This window comes from Pseudorca crassidens, chromosome 17, assembly GCF_039906515.1.
Source record: "Pseudorca crassidens isolate mPseCra1 chromosome 17, mPseCra1.hap1, whole genome shotgun sequence".
NCBI lineage: Eukaryota > Metazoa > Chordata > Mammalia > Artiodactyla > Delphinidae > Pseudorca > Pseudorca crassidens.
In genome coordinates, this window is record NC_090312.1 from 3168088 (window position 1) to 3179449 (window position 11362).

At 64.1% G+C, this 11362-nt stretch overlaps 1 protein-coding gene across 1 annotated transcript in view; it reads right to left on the bottom strand.

Annotated features, from left to right (window-relative positions):
• PTP4A3 (protein tyrosine phosphatase 4A3) overlaps positions 1-7973 on the bottom strand; it is a 34125-nt gene extending 26152 nt beyond the window's left edge. Inside the window, exon 1 of the mRNA XM_067712766.1 lies at positions 7868-7973. The gene's annotated coding sequence lies outside the window, so the exon portion shown is untranslated. The remainder of the gene's footprint in view (positions 1-7867) is intronic.
• Between the last annotated feature and the right edge of the window lie 3389 nt (positions 7974-11362).

Sequence of the window (11362 nt, forward strand, 5' to 3'; positions counted from 1 at the left end):
ACGGAGCACGCAGCGCCCAGGAAGAAATGGTCTGAGGGCTGAGGCTAGCCACCATCCCTCGGCCAGTCTCCTCCCCAGCCTCCCCAGATTCTGGGCTCTTGGCGCAGGGCTCCCCTAACACCCCCCAAGGCTTCTCCCATTTCAGCAGCATCCCAGCAAGCACCAGGGAGCCCAGCCTCAGCCTCCTGCTGCCTCCCCCACTCCCGCTCACGCACACAGCCAGCGTCTCCTAAGAGAGCACCCTTCCCTCTGCTTCCACGTTTCGCTGGACTTAGCATTTCATTACAAGGCAGCAGAGCGAGGCCGACACTTCTCAGACCTGGGGTCAGCTGCCCTCTACCACCAGGAGGTAGCCAATCCTCCACAAGTGGGGAACCCACAACCCACGGTGGGTGAGGCTGGGTCAGTGCAAGCAGCACAAGCAGCAGGCTTGGGAAGGGTCACTGACCCTCCTGGGACAGGCTCACGGGTGTCTGTCCTCGGCCCACGGATGCCCCTGGACCATCCAGTCTCACCCAGGACTGGCCGGTGGACACGCCTCCCGGCAGCATGCTCCTGAATCCCGGATCCGCCCGAAGCCCTGGTTCTCACACTCACTTCCCCGGGGTGGGGTACCGTAAACTCACCCTGGCCCCAAAACCCCAGCTCACTCTCTGGGAGGCTTTGCCCATAAGAACCTGTGCCAGAGCCTTCCAAAGCGGGGGGGGGGGGGGGGGGGGGGGAGGGGAGGGAGGGGAGGGGGGAGGGGGAGGGGAGGGAGGGGGAGGGGAGGGGGAGGGGGAGGAGATGAGGGGGAGGGGAGGAGGGGAGGGGAGGAGGGGGAGGGGAGGGGAGGGGCAGGGGGAGGAGAGGAGGAGGAGGGGGAAGGGGAGGGAGGAGGAGGGGGGAGGGGAGGGGGGGAGGGGGAGGGAGGGGAGGAGGGGGAGGGAGGGGAGGAGGGGGAGGGGGACGGAGGGGAGGAAACCAAGGTGGGGCGCTCCTTGGCCTCCCCAGGGCTGGCTGGGCAGGGCTGTCTGACCCCTGAGCCCACCAGGCTCCTTCTGAAGACAGGAGGCCCAGGCAGGCACAAGGCAGCCAAGTAGACAGGACGTGAGGCCCTGAGGGGTCAGCGTCCCTCCTAGCGCTGGGCAGGCCCAGCTGGCAGTGTCTGTGGGAACAGTCCCCAGGCCTGGCCGGCCACACTCAGGCCAGTCAGTGGGCATCGGGGCTACAGCAAATGCCGGGGCAGCTGGGCACGTCCCGAGGGGCGGAGGCCCAGGCCCTGACCCTGCTCCAACCACGCCGAGACCTGCAGGCTGATCTGGGGGTCTCGTGGGGGTCCTGGGGGAGGGGCGGGAGGGCTGGGGGAGGGGAGGAGAGAAAGAGGTCTGTGGGGCATGATGACCCCTACCGTCACCATCCACGCCCCCAGACCCCGCCCACCTCCAACGCCCCAGAGGCTGCCCCCTTCCACCTGCAGCGCTCTCCCCCCAGCCCTTCCCCTAGACGCCTCCTCCTTGACCCTCAGCTTCCTCTGACCCCTCCCCGGGGGCTGGGGCTCCTCCCCCGGCTCCCTGGACCCCACACCTCCCCTGATGTCACACAGTCCACCCAGGGCCGAGGCTGCGGTGGCCTCACTTCTGTCTGCAGACCGTGACTTCGTGGGCTGTGGCCATGCTGGGCCTCATCGGGGGCCTGTGGGGGGCAGGGGCAGCTGACGAGGTGGACGGACAGACGGACACCCTTGATGAATGGTTCAATCTACACTCCAGCCCACACGCCCAGCGGGCTCTGCCTGGCCCTGTCCTCCACGTTCCCTGCCCCCTACGCTCCACCCCGGGACCCCCAGCCTCTGGCTGTCCTCACAGGCCTGGGGGCCCCTCGGGACGGCCCTTCCGGTGACTTCCTGCCAGGGAAGCTGGGAGGAGGGGTAAACAAGGCCTCCAGATGGCTTCCTGCGGCTGCCCGGCGACCGTGGGAACGGCCCAGCCCTCGAGGCCACGGAGGATGGAACAGGAGCAGGGAAGGGCTGCACCCTCAGCAGACCACCTTCTGCTCACCGCGCGGTGCCCCCTTTTACACCTCCCAACATGCCCACGAAAGGGGTGCACACCTCCATTTACAGAGGGGGAAACCGAGGCACGGACCGGCACGTTAACGCCAGGCCAGAAGCAGGGCCTCCCGCTCACCAGGTGCCCCCTCCTTATCAGACTGCCACCCACCGTGCAGGCAGGTCCTCCCAGCCCCGTGTGAGAAACAGGGAAAGCTGAGGCTAGAGAGGGGAGGGTCTCCCGGGCCAGATGAGCCGGTGGCTGTACTGGGGTGAGATCCACTCCACCCCGGTCCCACACACACCTGAAGGCCCCTCATCTGTAAACGAGGGGACGACAGTCTGGCTCCAGGCCGTTCTACAAGGACCGCACAGCCCCGACTCAAGGGGCACCAGCCAGACACGCCTGCCACCCTGGGCAGGGTACGTGGCCTGGGAGACGGGGCAGTGACAGCCACTGCCGCACAGCTGGCCGTGAGGACGAATGCCGTGCCCTGGACCAGCTCCACTCCGGCCTAGAGTGAGACCACGCCAGCGCCCCTGAGGGGTGCTCTGAACTCAGGCCCCGAGCTCCCCGGAGCTGCCTCCGCCCAGCTCTCCCTTCCTGGAGCCCCTCCCGCCAGCTCCTGTGATGCCCACATCCTTCAAGCCCCAGCCAGACACCACCTCCTCTCAGAAGGCTACCTTGACTTCCTGCTCCAACACGACCGCAAAATCTTGGGGACACACGCTCCAGGAAGGTGACAGTCGTCTCCTGCAGGTCCTGTTCACCCACGATCCCTCCCGGGGTCAGGACCACCTTCCTCCGCCCTCTCCCATCCCCCGCAGGGGCCAGTGCAGGCCTGGTGGCCCCTCAAGAGGCACAGGAAGGCAGGAGCCAGACCAAGCCAGTAGGCTGCCTCCCCAGCCCCGCTACACAGCGGCCAAGCTGGTGGTGATGGGGGCGAGAGGGAGGCAGGGCCCTGTTTAGGAGCGGCTGTCACGAGGGTACTGATTCATTAACAGGGTCCATCCAGACCCGGGCCCCGGGCCCCCAAGCGCCATTAGGAGAGAGGCCCACAGTCAGCGGTGAGGGAAATTTCAAGTGAGATACATCACGCTGCACGTGGGCAGCCTGTCCCCGTGAGATCCAGCATGTGCCCCGCAGCCCAGAGCCCAGAGCAGCTGTGAATTTCCGGGGCTGTCTGACTGTCATCACTGAATCTGTACTGAGCAACACGGAGCACTGTTTGGATGGTCCCCGGCCCCAACGTGAGTTCCTGCGCCCAGGAGGTACCGTCACAGCAGGGCCCCAGGCCCTCTCTGCCCACTCCCTGCACAGGGTCTGGCCCAAGAGCACAACTTGACAGACAGGGGAACTGAGACACCCACGGACGGCCCTTCCCGAGGTTGCAGGCTTCAGAGACTGTAAACGGCAAGTCTGCCGGGCCGGTCACAATGGGCAGACGCAGGGCTGCAAGCAGGTCGCCTGGCCCAGGTGGCTTGGGCTTAACCGCCAAGACTACCAGCTTTGTCCTGACCCCCCACCCAGTCTGCTGTGGGGCCCAAGGTCTGCTCCAAGCTCTCCATTCTCTAGACGAGAAAACTGAGGCCCAGTAAGAGCAGGGGCCAGCCCAGGGTCACCCAGAGAGGCCTGGCAGAGCTGGGGCCACGGCTCTGGGCTCCCTAGGGCTATGCGGAGGGGACTGCGAGGTCACCATGGGGAGCCCCGGGCACCCCCGGGCACCCCCTGAGCTCCGCATGGCAATTCCCAGCAGATGGGCCGCTGGGCAGCCAGCCAGAGAGGAGTGAAGGCCAGGAGAGGGCCCAGCGCTGAGTCCATGGGGAGATGAAAGGGGAGGAAATGTTTGGCTTGGCAGGGCCTGGTCCAGGCAAAGGAGGAGGAGGGGCCTGTCCCAGCACCAACAGACGATGCCCGGAGGGTGCCAGCGGAAGTAGCAGGAAGGGGTGCCCGCTGGGGCACAGAGCAGACAGCACGTGGAGCCCACCATAGGTAGCGGTGGGGCGGTGACGGGACACACAGGCGGTCGCTGCGGGAACTCTGGGTGGGGTGGCGGGGAATCCCCGTAGCTCTCCCGCGCCTCTTCCAGGAAGCCTGAGTCACAAGGGGGGCCCCGGGGCCAGGAGAGGGGCCGGGAGCACCACTCCCATGGGAAGGGGACAGGGCAGGGCTGCCTGCCCGCCCGCCTCCTCCAGCTGGGCCAGCCCTTGCTTCGGGGTCTTTGTGGCGAGTGAGGCCATGGGAACAGGCTCCTGCAGCTCCCAGGAGGGACTGGGGGGAAGGAGGAGCTGGTGACAGCAGGTCAGAGCCCCCCTTCTGCAGAAGGGGAAACTGAGACCCCAGAGGAGAAAAGCTGGCCCAAAGGCAGACGGCTAATGGCCTTTCATTGCCTAAGGGGGCTCTGGGCAGCCAGGCCGGGATCTGGGGAGACCCACAGCAGCACCCACGGACGTCCTGGCTGAGTCCTCTTCCAGCACATCAGCCCCCAGCCACGCACCAGAGACCACCCCTCCACCCTGCTCTAGAACACTCCATGGCTCCTGCCGCCCCTTCCCTCAGAATCTGAGTCAGGAAACAGAACCGCGGCACGACAGTCTGCGGCTCCCAACCTTCCATCTGCCCACATCAGCCATGGGTGCTTCCTTCCCGGGGTCATCAGAATCTCCTGGGGGACGTGTGGGCGCACCTCAGAAAGCACCAAGCATCTGGGAGCACCTCCCCCATTGACAACCTTGGGTCTGATCCAGCCCCTCATTTGCTGGTACAGAGTGGAGACCCAGGGTGGTGACACCCACCCCTGGACCCATCCAGGACTCAGCCAGGCTCTGGCCAGGCACACAGTAGGTGCACAATAAAGGTGGCGGCCGGGAATATCCAGGATAGAGGGCATTCGTGGCACAGAGGCCTGAGAAGCTGGGGCAGCGGGAGGAGCCGCGCGGGGCTCAGGTCTCATTGCCGGACCAGTTTCTCCTCAACTCCCTTCTGGCAGTGATGGCCGAGGACAGCGGAACCCCACTCCAGCCATCCTGGGGGATCGTCACCTTCTAGAGATGAGAACACTGGTCTCCACAAGGCTCAAGCCACCACCTTGCCCTCTGAGACCCTCGGGCACTGAGGCTTAGGTCCTCACATCCAAATGTACACACCAGGGACTTCACGGGTGGTCCAGCAGTTAAGACTCCACGCTCCCAATGCAGGGGGTCCGGGTTCAATCGCTGGTGGGGGAACTAGATCCCGCATGCCGCAACTAAGAGTCTGCATGCCGCAACTAAAAGATCCTGGACGCAGCAACGAAGATCCTGCATGCCACAGCTAAGACCCAGCACAGCCAAATAAATAAACAAATATTAAAAAAAAACAAAAAACAAAAAACCACCTGCCTTGCGACGGCTCGCAGAGGACACACACTCCCAACTGAGGCCTGGGCGGAGGAGGGGACAGACCCCAGGCAGCAGAACGGTCACTGTGGCGGGAACTGGGCCTGGCTGGGGCTTCCACACACCCCTGACCTGGGCGGCCTTCCAGAGTCCCAACAGGAACAATTCCCAGCCCGCCCGGGGGACTCGGGGCACTGGGCCAGAGGCGGGGTGGGACAGAGGGGCCTCCTCCCTGAGCCGTCACTGCCCAGAGCCCCCGTGACCTCGGGAAGTGAGGAGCCTCACTGAACTTTGGCCTCTCGCTGCAGGACAGGTAGACAATGACCCCAGTTACTGGGGGACAGACCAGGATGGGGGAGGGGCCCGGCACTCAGCAGGCACCCAGCACACCTGGTGGCTACCTTCTCTGAGCCTCTGCTTCCCCACCTGGAAGGGAAGCCACCACCCCTCTCCCAGAGCCCCAGCGGCAGGAGACGCTGTGACCCTGGGGACGTGGACAGAGCCCTGCTCCACACGAACGGACCTGCCCTCGTTCCCTCCAGCCTGCAGAGTCCCTCCAGGCCCGGCTTCCTGGCCAGGAAAACGGCAGGGTGCATTGGCCAAGCCCTGGGCCCTCCGGCCAGCCCGGCAGCCCACCTCCCCACCCGCCAGAACCCCCAGCACTGAAGGCAGGGTCCAGGAGAGCAGGGTCACACCTGTTCTGTTCCCTGGTCCTCAGTGCCCGGAGCCCCACCTGGCAGAGTGGACCCTGGCCACATGCATCAGTGGGCACACACAGCCCCACCCGTCACGCGGCGTCACCGTCCCAAGTGAGAGAAGGGTGTTGTGAGGTTCGGCGGGGACACGCCCAAGACGGCACAGCCACCTGTGTGTGTGGACGCCTCCACCTGACTGCCATCTCCCAGGGCCAGGGCCCAGGTCAGCCTCGATAACAGCTTATCAGGGCCTGGCACACAGTAGGTGCTCAAGTTTTGGTGACTCAGTGAGAAAGGAATGCCTGACGGGCTGCTCAGAGCCAGACTGCTCAGGGAGGACCGCCACCCGGACGACAAAGACTCGAGGAGGCATAGCGCCACGGCCTGAGGCGGGACCTGCCATCGTCCACCCCTCAGTCCAGCACCGGGCCTGGCACACAGTGCGTGGCAAGCACTATGGGGGTGTTGTGGGGTGGCCAGCTCCCCAGGGGGACGTCTGGGGGGCAGCCTCTTCTCCTGAATACCTGCAGCAAGGGAGGCCTGGGTGGCCGTGGGGAGACCCCCCCATGCCTGCCTCAGGGCCCATTTACTCCTCACAGCAGCCTGCCAGGAAGGTCAACCAGCACCCACTTCACAGGTGGGAAAACCAAGGCTCTGGTGAGGTCTGCAGGCTGAGGGGCTGGACATGACTCCACCTCTCTGGGCCTCAGTCTCCTCATCTGAGAAGTGGGGTTAAGAACTTCATGGGAGGATTTGAGGTCAGTGAGGCAAGGCGCCTGCACAGAGCTGCAAAGGGGTCTCCATTTGGGCAAGGCCATAGGCACCCTGTGTCCGCCGACCCTCTCTGGTCCACAGCCCCACACTGCTCCGGCCTAGGAGCTGGCCCCCCGGAGTCCACACACCTCTGGTGCCCAGCTCCCAGGCACCCACCATCACATGCAGGGCTGGCCAGCCAGGAGAGGAGGCACACCGCATGCCCACCTGCCAGGGCCGGAGTGCCCGGCACACTGTGACCAGCTGGCCTGGACTCTACCCATCCTCAGACCCACTGTCAGGGTCCGGCCTGTGGGGTCACCATGCTCCACCCAGGAAGGCCAGACCAGGGCGACAGCTGCTCTACTGGCCTGGAGCTGACACGCCACCCACCCCAACTCAACCGGCCACCAGCTAGCTGCCCGGGAGAACACAGGAGCGCATCACGAGCCGCCTGGGACAAGGCTGGGACCTGCTCTAAGCTGGGGGACTGCTTGGACAAATGAGGCACCGCCGGGCTACCAGCCCCAGAGTGGTCTGAAAGCCGGGGCGCGGACCTGTACCGGGACTTGGAGCTCAACCTCGTTGACGTTCGCCGGCACCCCCCGCCATCACGACGCAGGGAATCCGGTGGGGTTGTGGCGGGCAGGAGCGCTAGGGACCAACTCCCCCCAAACTGTGCGGAGGAGGAAACTGAGCCAGGGGATGGGAGGCAGCACCCGACACCCTACCGGCCCTTGGGGAAGAGGTATTCGGGGGCGGGGGGAGGGGGTCACGCCTCCCAGCCCGGGCGTCCCGTCGCCGCAGGGGGAAGCGGCGGGCGGAGTCCCGAGCCGGCCCCCCGGGCTGAGAGTTGCACGTGGCAGCCTCCAGGCCCGCGCTCGCGCCGCAGCGGCCGCCGGGAGCAGGGTCCCTGGACTTGGGTAGTCGGCCCGCCCTCGGCCCGCGCGCGCCCCGCCACGCGCCCGCACCACGCGCGCGCCCCCGCCCGAGCGGGCACGAGGAAACTGACCTGGCGGTCCGGACGCCGGCTCCACAGGCGGAGGGCTCGGGGCGCGTGCGCGTGCACGCGGGCCCGGGGCGCGTGCGCGGCCCCGCTCCGGGCGCGCGGGCAGGGCCCGCCGCGTCACGTGGACGGCGCGGCCCAATGGGAGCGCTCTCCACACCGGAGAGACGCGGGCGCGCGCGCGCGCACCGGAGCCCCGCCCAGGTGGGAAGGGGCGTGTCCGTGGGCTCGGACTGTGGTCCAGTATCCCTAGCAAGGCGGCTGCTGCGGGAAGCCGGGGCGGTTGGGGGGCGGCTTGACCCCGAATGCGGGTGAAGAGGGCAGGGTGCGCCGAGGCTGAGGGATGGTGTCCGGGGTCCAGGGATTTCAGGAAACTTTTGGAGTCCTGGACTTCATCTTGTGTCGACTGGGGCTGAGCCCCACGCGCACGGCGCGTTGCCGTGAGGATGGGTTACGGAAAGCAGACACCTGTCCCGGTGCTTGGGGTCAGACCGGGCCTCGAGGCCCCCAGGCCGCCCATGATACATGGGGCGGAAGGTGGCTTTCGGGGAGCGGATGCTGGGGCCCTGGGAGATCTTAAGGTGCCCCCTTGGGGACTGGTGAGGAGGGCCCCTTATGGATCAGCCCATCCTAGGGAGCTCATGGCTCGGCCAGTGGTGACATATGGAGGAAACCCAGGACAGAGGGCGCATGGAGCCTGGCCAGGGTGTCCCGGGCGCCTCACTCACCCTACCCTGTCCCCCACACCAGTCCGTGGACCCCCAGCCCAGCCAAGTGCCCAGCCTCTCCTTCCAGACTCTGGACCTGCCTCCATTTCTCGGAGAGGATGCCCTCCGACCACCCACCCACCTGGACCCCTGGAAGGCAAGAGTGAGCCCATCCTCCTCTGTGCGGAATCCTGCAGGGCCCCACCTCACTGTCCCCAGGCCACCTGAGCAGGCCCAGGCTCACTCCTCCAGGTGCCCTCCACCTGCCACCTCACTGCCACTGTCTCATGCACCTGCGTGCAGTTCCTCCAATAGTCAGGGTCCATCCCACCTAAGGGCCTTTGCACTTACTGTTCCTTCTGCCTAGAAAGTCTTGCCCCAGACTATCCCTGTGGTGCCGTCCTTCACGTGTGGTCCCTCTCAGTTGTTGTCTCCTCTGAGAACTCAATCTCCGCTAACCATCTCCTCACTCAGCCCCAGAGCTGTGCACCAAGTTCTGCCAGAAAGTCACAGGCAGTGACACATAACACTGATCGTGGTCTGGGTGAGGACCTCACCCGTATCCCCATCTGTGTCTCCAGCGCACAGACCTACATCTGGCACACCAAAAGTACACTCAGTCATGGATGGGGGGGTGGGGGTGGTCGGATGGTCCCCAGAGACCCCCGATTCCTCCCTAAGAGGCATCAGGGGCTCAGAGGGCAGAGCCTTGCCGATCTGGGTTCAAATCTCAGTTCGCCAGCTCATTTAATGCCTGCACAGCCCCATGAGGTAAGGACAATTGTTCTCTCTATCTTGTAGATGAAGACACAGAGAGATTAAGCAACTTCCAAAGATCACACTTCAAGTCGGGAGTAGAGCTGGTCCAGGCCTCCCTCGCTGAACCACAAAGCTGGGCTTCCCTGTCCTCCGTGCCTTCAAGCAGGGAAGAGTGGGAAGGCTGTGCTGTTGGAAGAGGCAACATCTGGCATGCATTCCAGCTTTGAGGGCCTAGGACGCCTCCACTGAAATGGGAGCTGGGCACCCACTGAGGCAGCCCATTTCCAGGTCCTTTTTTTTTTTAACTTTTTTTTTATATATATACATGTATTTATTTTTCGCCATGTTGGGTCTTTGTTACTGCGTGCAGGCTTTCTCTAGTTGCGGTGCGCGGGCTTCTCTTTGCAGTGGCTTCTCTTGTTGCGCAGCATGGGCTGTAGGTGCGCGGGCTTCAATAGTTGTGGCTCGTGGGCTCTAGAGCGCAGGCTCGGTAGTTGTGGCTCACGGGCTTAGTTGTTCTGCAGCATGTGCAGTCTTCCTGGACCAGGGCTCGAACCAGTGTTCCCTGCACTGGCAGGTGGATTCTTAACCACCGTACCACCAGGGAAGTCCCGGGTCCATTTTAATTACCGATCTTTATTTTTTCAATGTTGAGCTTGACCTCGAAGAACAGCACCTGCCTCCCTAATTTTCATACTCTTCCTCCTCGCCTGCCCCAAATCTTGGAGAGGTTTCCCCCATGGATGTGGCCTTCCTCATGGGCTGCGGTCCCTTTCACCTCCACATTCTTGGCATCAGTATGGGGACCCGAGGAGGAGGGTCCAAGAGTTCCACTCCCTAAACATTCACTGAACTCCAGCCTCGTACCAGACACTTACACCCACTGTCCCACCAAGTCTGCACTGTGCCCTGCAGAGGAGGGGCCACCACCCCCATTTTGCAGATAAGGAAGCTGAGGCTCAGTTAAGGCAGAGCTGGGATTCGAACCGAGGTCTGGGGAGGCCAGAGCTGGCACCCCTGCTGTGAGTGGAATGGGCGGGGCAAGAAGGGGTGAGCTGAGTGGTGATCTCATAGCAGGAAGGGTTGGCTCAGAACTTATCTCCTTTACCCGGGAAACGGGGCCACAGAGCTGATGGCTGAGTAAGGGAAGGACAGTCAGGATCCAGACCTGAATTCCAGATGCCCAGATCCTCCCTGGGGTTGAGGGCCCCACCCAATCTACCCCCAGTCACTGGACCTGCCCACCACCCCCCACCATGGCTGAGAGGAGGCCCCCAGCTGGGGAAGAGGGCCTGCAGGGGGAGGTGGGTTAGGAGGACCGGACTGGGGAGCGCCCGCCGGTGTGACAGGATTAGCAGATTAGCTCCAAGGAGGACAAAGGCGAGGTCAGTGCTAAGTGGATTTCCAGAAAGCGGCCTGGGCCAGCGGCGGCAGGACCACAGGTGGGGGCCAGAGCCGGCCGCGGCCAGCGGGCAGCTGCACGCCTTCACCTCTCCCTGCCTCAGTCTCGTCATCCATAACGGGGTCAGGGTGACAGCTCCAGCCTTGGGAGATGAGACTTGACACCGGCTTTGTTCCACCTGTCGCTGAACAGGTGCCCAGTAGACGTTCTTAGGACTTTCCTTCCAGAATCATCCTCAGGTCCCAGCGTCATACATGAGCAAAGGGAAAAAGAACTTCTGGTTGTCTTTTGGGGTTTTTTTTGGCTGTGTCGCGCGGCATGTGGGATCTTAGTTCCCTGACCAGGGGTCAAACCCATGCCCCCTGCAGTGGAAGTTCAGAGTCCCAACCACTGGACCACCAGTGAATTCCCAAAGAGCTTCTGGTTGAACGTTAAGTCAGGTAAACGCAAAAGCTGGGTGCGAGGTATAGGACGAGAAGAGGAACCTCGGGGACTGACTCCTGGTGGCCACGTCACACCCATCTCAGCTGCAGAAGCAAAGGTCCGTCCTGAGCCCGGTGGGACCCTCCTCCCCCCGACAGTGCCCCACCCCCAGGGTGCACCGGGCCCCGAATGTGTGAACCAGGACAGCCC